The sequence below is a fragment of the Brassica napus genome, chromosome C2, assembly GCF_020379485.1.
Source record: "Brassica napus cultivar Da-Ae chromosome C2, Da-Ae, whole genome shotgun sequence".
Classification (NCBI taxonomy): Eukaryota; Viridiplantae; Streptophyta; class Magnoliopsida; order Brassicales; family Brassicaceae; genus Brassica; species Brassica napus.
In genome coordinates, this window is record NC_063445.1 from 12,431,087 (window position 1) to 12,438,229 (window position 7,143).

The 7,143-nt window shown below is 39.5% G+C and overlaps 1 long non-coding RNA gene across 1 annotated transcript; it reads right to left on the reverse strand.

Moving 5' to 3' along the window:
- On the reverse strand, nt 1-3,233 carry LOC125581666. The gene is made up of 4 exons (XR_007319316.1): nt 2,737-3,233; nt 2,487-2,626; nt 513-2,401; nt 1-358 (listed from the first exon to the last, which is right to left on the reverse strand). It is a non-coding gene; the product is annotated as an uncharacterized LOC125581666 (long non-coding RNA).
- Nucleotides 3,234-7,143: the final 3,910 nt, after the last annotated feature.

Sequence of the window (7,143 nt, forward strand, 5' to 3'; positions counted from 1 at the left end):
TAATTAAAAATGAAATTTTATTTATTAATTAAATTCACTTTACAATTAAATTTTATTTTTACAACACTAAACCAGAATTAATTAAACCAACAAACTAATTTTAACACATTAAACCGAAACCTAAACCTAAGCCACCGCTCCTTCCTCCTTTCAAGGTTGTATGTATTCCTCATGTCGTCGCCTCCATCTCCTTCACCACATCGCCGCTCCTTCCGACTTCCATGGTCGTCTTCCTCCTGTCGTCGCCTCCATTTCCTTCACCACAGCGCTCTGACGTAGCCATCACACCTCCTCTGACGTCAGGCTTCTCCGCCAAATCTTCTGTCTCCTCCACAAAATCTACTGACTCCTCCACATTCTAAAAACAGCAAATCAGTACGTAAACAGATATAAAAATGAATGTTCTCAACAGATCGAAAGACAGAATCAATAATGAATATAAATGATCCAAACGAAAACAACTTTCCACAAACACAGATATAAACCATAAAAATCAAATATAAAAACTCAACTGCTTCAAACGTTTCCGTATGGATCCACTTATTGTAGCCGTAGCTGAAGTGATTAGAGGTGATGGCTGAGACATAGTTCGTTGGCAGAGGTATAGAACGAGAGATGAAGATGATAGCAGCGGGTGAGGTTTATGGTGATGGGGTGATTTTGTGCAAGGATGAAGAAGATAGATAGAAAAAAAAAAGACAATACAAAGATGAATCTCGTTGTTCTTTGTTTCAGAGAGAGAGAGAGAGAAGAAGAAGAAAGTGAAGAACGTGAGAGGAGAGAGAGAGAGAGAGAGAAACACAAAAGATTTAATCTCAACCGTTCAAAATATCTAATCTATGGTTAAAATTATCAATCCACACACAACTTTTTTTAACCAATAGGAATAAAGGACGAGGATAGATACAAAAATGATTTTGGGCTTTTGATTCAAATCAATCAATGAGTCAAAAAAAAAATAATACAAATAGTCTTCTTATTTATTTATAGCTACTATAAATAATTTGGTATCATAATTTAAATTTTGAAATCTAAATTTTGTATTTGAAATTTTAATTTATTAACAGAAATATAATTTATTTAGAAATTAAGATTTAATGTCTTATGATTTATGTTAAAATGAGATATGTGGTTTAGGGGTTAGGGTTAAAATTTAGGATTAAGTATATGATTTGAGTTTTTGCTTGAGGTTTAAATTTAAAGTTTCTATTATAAGTCTGTAATTATTGGATTTATGATTTTCTATGCAGAGATTATGGTTGGGGTTTAAGGTATTAAAGTTTGATAGTTTGTATTAAGATTTGGACGTAGAGTTTACAGTTTGAAGTGTAATGTTAAAGGTTGGTCTTAAGAGTTTCACTAAAGTTTTAAGGTTTTTGTTGCGGAAGTTAAAGATTAAGATAAAAAAATTGAGTTTGAATTTACAATTCTGGTTTATAGCATGAAAATATTAGAGTTTAAAGATTTATGTCTATAGTATAGGGTTAAGTTTTGGGGTTTAGGGTTTTAAGCACACCAAAATCCATATTTGTAATATCAACCACACTAAATATATATTTTTTATATAAGGAATAGGTTTTAGTTTAGTAATTATATTATTTGTAGTAATTAGATTTTTGACTTTATATGTAGGGTTTGAGTTTTGGGTTTAGGGTATTAGATTTAGGGTGTAAATTTAAAATTTAGTTTTTTGAGGTTCTGATTTTAAATTTGAGATTAGACTTTAAAATTATCAAATTTTGAGTTTAAATTTAAGATTAAAAGTATACTATGGAAATAGTATTTTAATTACAAAATACAAATAAGCAAAAAAAAAGGTTTTATAGATTTTTAAAATGATTAAATTTTGAATTTAGGTTTAAGAATAAAGCTGTTACGAAAAATTGATTATTTTTAATTAATGTTTACAGTTTAAAAATAAGTTTAAGATTTAGGGTTTTGTTTTTTTTTTTAAATTACAAAATTCAAAAACATTTTTTTAAGAGATCAAAATTTAATAGGTACTTTATAAATACAAATAATAATTTAATTTTTGAACATAAATTTTTCCTTTTGATGAAATTTCAAAATTTTAAGCAATCATAAAACATATTATTTACAAGTAAAATTTTACTAATTAACAATATAAGTCTTACCAAGTCTTAAAAGGACTAACTTCAAACTTTACTTTAGGCAGAGAAGAAAAAGATGTGCTTGTTTAGGCAGAGAAGGAACAACAATCACTTAAGCTCCAGCAGCTTTACCAGCCAAAATACACACAATCACAACCACAACCTAGTTCACAACCTAGTTAAGTCACTCATATCAGCAGTTCCACGGCAAGCACCACCAGGAATACGAGCAGGAGCAATATGTAAAGCTACTCTTACTCGCATTGCCCACTTCATAGGTTGCGACTCCCCTGAAACATATTAACACTTTCTGCCTCAAGCTTGATGTAACCATACATAGAGAGCCATAACCGAGAGAAGAAAGCTTAATCTTACAGTGGAAAAGATGCTTAGCCAGAGTTTCGTTAGGCATATATAAACTCATGAACAAGAAGTCTCTCTTCACCTTCATAGCAACATCCAAGCAGACTTGCCATCCTATAGTTCCTTAACTGCCCAACAGCTTTAGCTTCATCCTATCGAAAAATAAAACCAGTGTGAAGTTATACTATTTAAATCCGCCACTAGCAAAAGCATAGTTAATAATTATCTGCCACAGTGTGAAGTATATCAGATAAGAAATTACCATCTTGAGTAAGATCATCAAACATAGACATAATGTCAGTCTTCAAATGCGCTGATCATCAAACATAGACATAATGTGTGTGATGTGAACCTCTTGCTGTGATGATGGCATTGCATCATTGCTGTGGTTCCCTTGCTCTCAACGCCACCAAAATCTTAAATCAAAATTTTCCAGATTGAAATCAAAATCAACCATGTGGTGTAAGTTAGATCTCCACAATGCAATATAGATGATGATTAACTTAAAGCCAGATTCAATCTCTAACAATCAAAGTAACAATTTTTTCCACAAACCTAGAAACTAATAAAGCATTTCAAGAAGCTTGAACTGAGAAAGTAACAAACTTTCACCAACCCAGAAACCAATTAAGCATTTCAAGAAGCTGAAACTGAGAAAGTAACAAACTTTCACCAGCCTAGAAACCACTAAAGCATATACAGACATAAGCCAAATTGATTGAAATAAAATGAAGTAATGGTTAAAATTTCAGACAAAGACTTCACCTGGCGTGAAGAGCAGAAAACGGAGGCGGAAGAGAGAGCGTTTGAAGTCGCCATTTTCTTTAGACCGGAGGACCAAACAAGAACGTTTTGGGCTTGTGGATAAGGAAGTAGTTTTACACTCTTAAAATGAAATCGAGGGGAGTGGGTTAGGGTTTATAGAATAGAGTGGATTCAGAAAAGAGAAGAACTTTGTCCTCCTTTATTCTCAGCGACGGAGAAAGAAGAATCTGAGGAATTGGGGAACGAAGGTTAAGAGAGAGAGAGAGAGAGAGCCATCTCAGTGAATCTGATAAGTGTTTTGGTGGCAAAATATTTTTTTTTTCTAATTATTGGAGCCAACACTTAGCAAATTAACGCGGCTACCGTTTTTTTTCCCGCGATACTAAACATAGCGTTTTAAATTTATAAACGCTATTAAAAAAGCCAGTGTTAGTATACGATAACAGAATTGTCAAAAACGCTATAATCTGATGCTATTAATACCCACATTTCATGTAGTGTGAGATTCTTATACCGAAGGTCGAGTTCGTGCCTCACTCGGTAGATCCAGCCGAAAATGCGGTGTGGTGGACAGCGAGATATGGTTCGATTACTCCTCCTGTCGAGAAGTCGTTCCCCGTCATAGTCCATCGTATGGTCGAAGAAGGCGCGCCGAGCAGAAGCACTAGTGATTTTCTCCAGACCGTCCGGTCATTCTACCGAATTCCATACAAGGTGGAATTTCGTATCCCTCAACGTGGGGAAAGCGCTGCTAATCCCCGTAGGGTTATTTTACTTGTTACGAGTCGTTCGTAGTGCGCTGCCATTTGTGGTTTCCGATTCCTGAAGTCATCGTCCGTGTGTTGGATCGCTTCGAGGTATCGATAAGCCAGCTGAATCCCATCAGTCTCCAGCATCTCATTGGTGTTGTGATCCTGAGTTATGAGCACGGTCTGTCCCTTACCACCGATCACTTTGAAGCGCTCTTTAGGCTGCAGCTTGTTTCGAAGCCGGATAATTACCGGTTGATCCCTCGGAACCACATGTCGGTGATCAAGGGATTTATCTCCAACTTTAACTCATGGAAGAGGTTCTTCTTCTTTGTCCGTATAACCGCTGCATCTATCGAGGAGAGTTGCATCCCGCTGTTCTGGACCAGGCCGAATGACCGTCCTTTCATCAACCCGCTCTCTCCATTCCCCGAGGACACGATCGCAATGAGGGATCTCCTCAGGAACGGTCTGTTTTTCTGGACTTCCTTTACGCCGAAGAGAGTTCGCAAGGCGTTGAGGATCGTGCGTCCCGATTTCAAAGGGGGCGTGGGAACGAACAGTGATTCCGAGTCCGATGGTCCTGCTCCTTACGATGTTCCCGCGGAGGAGGCGAACGCGAGGTCCTCGAAGGGTAAAGACGTTGATCTTGGCGATATAGAGTTTTCCATGGATGATTCTATCCTTCCAGGATGGGATCCGGACCTTTCTTATGGTGATGGGAGTGGTACGAGCGAGGTTCCTATCCCTGACTTTGACGATTTCTTCGCTGGTTTACCCGCGAGTTTTGATCCTCCCTCGTCAGTGGGCGAATTGGGAAGGTCGAAGGTCGTCGCGGAAGGATCTCGCATCATCAATGGGGTTAGTTTATTTATTTTGAGAACTTCGCAAAGATTCATGTGCTCCTTTTATTTAGCATGTTAGCCGATTTTGTAGGGTCTTAATTTGCTTGGCTCGGACCTTAAGGCGAGCCATAGGGAGGCCGTGGTTTATCGCTTCAAGGCAGAGAAAGCGGAAAAAGACCTCGCTCGTATGCAAAACGAAAATTTTGGAGCGAGACTCGAAACTTGCAAGGGACCATGAGAAGGCTGTTCGTCGAGCGGAAATGAAGGGTAGGAGAGAGATCGTCGAAGTAATGAGAAGTCGTGCTTCTCAGTTCGAGATTGAGTACAGAAATCTCAAGGACGCTTATTCCTTGGTGGGTGATTTTTGTGAGTGTCGCGGCTCGGTTGGCACCCTTTGGAAGACGCAGGCGGACGACTTCGTTTTCGAGGAGGATATGAGGGACATGAAAGATGGCATGAAGGACCATGCCCATGCTGAGGCGCTTATTCCCCCGATCGACGGGAGGATCCAGGGATTCTGGGATCCCATCCCGGTTTCTCCCGATATGGAGGAGGTCGCGAGTGAGGTTGCTGGTGACGATGAGGAGGTGAACTACCCCGCTGATGCATTCGGAGCTTCCTTGTTCGGGAATTTTAACTTTTTATCTGTGAGAGGTGAAGTGAGCATAAGAGGTTTTTCACTTATGTTGTATTTGTGGCCGAGTGTGGCTTTTGTTTATCTATGTCTGGCCGAGTGTGGCCTTTATTTTGAGAGTTTGTGTGGGCCCGTTTGGCCGCTTTTATCTTTATCGGGACTGGCCGTTGGTGGCTTTGAATCCCTACCGCTCTGCGGTTTTATATGTATGATGAATATTTATCGAAGTACATTGTTCTGATTATGTGAAATAAATATAAGTTGTCGTCTCATATTTACTTCTAACGAGACGTTCAATCTGGTGGTTCGCTTGAGATGTGATTTTTCGTAAAAGCCGCTTGTTTACTTTTACGATGTTTTCGTGAACGTTAAGATATGGATGCAGAGACATGGTTTAGGATCTCGTATCATTTTTAGATATCATGTCTTGAGATGTTAGAGACCAGTGCGCTGGGTTTAGGGCAAGACCTAGGTTTACTTTCGGTTTTAAGGTTTTATGCGGTGACTAGCCGGCTATCGATTTTCTTGTTGCGATTTAACCTGATTCGTACCGATTTAAAGTTCGCGATAGGTTCTCGGCTTATAACACTTGTATGGCATGAATCGAGCATCTCTCCAGAGACAATTTTTAAGCCAACTGGAAGTGCTAGACCAAAATTTTGGATATTTTTTTTAGCGCACTATTATCCTTGTGTTGGATGTTCGAGGATCAGAAGAATGATCGAGTTGCGTTTGTTTAAGATGGCTGGTGTGTTCGTCGGGGCCAATCGACGAGCGGGGTCTAAATACTCGTTGAGATTTTAATGGTCGCGTTCGGACAGTTGTTTGCAGAGTTTCGAATTTTAACTTGGCGACGTCTCGCTGTTGTTTTCAAAGACTATACATATGTTTTAGGTTTTTGAAGAATGGAGGCTTTTGCGATTTGTTCCAGATAAGTCCGTTGACAAGAGTCTAATGTTTGTAGAATTTTATTTTTAAGCGTGTCCTGAGACTTTTTGCGTAGCTGAAGCGTAAGAATTTGAAAAATGCGTATTGTAGTAAAAGTTTTAGAAAGCTCGATTACAATGATGCATGTTTTAAAACGTGGGAGTATACAAATATACGTACCCACCCCCCCCCCCCCATTTTAGAGAGGAGGATAGCTGAACTCGTCTTTCGACGAGCTACCTACGTACCTCTTTCGAGGATCAAGCCATCTCGTAGTTATGTTTTATGCCACGAGTGTTCTTACTCGGCGGTTGTTGCCGTGCTGACCGCCTTAATCGTGGAGACTGTGGCAGTGTAACACCTCCGAACCGTCCTAGGCATAGGTCAACCCACCGGCCAACAATCAAAAAAGAACATGACCGACGGACGTCCCACACCAAGGGTTGGAGATGAAAGGCCAACCGGCCACCCAACAATCAAACAAGAACATGACTGACCGTCCAACCCAACACCATGGTCCGGAAGCGCTACGTGACGGGTTAGGGACGATCTGGCCAGAGTCACAAAATTTACTCCACGACCTCGACCAGTTTGTCCACTAACACGTCCCGCTGCGTCAAGGCACAAGGCTTTGCAACCTGTACCTAGAGTTAGCGTTTTCCGTTAGATCGAGGTCTAAGGCTTTTCAACCCGTACCACGACCTAACGTTGTGTTAGACCGGACTAGTCAAAAATCAGAGTACTCATGA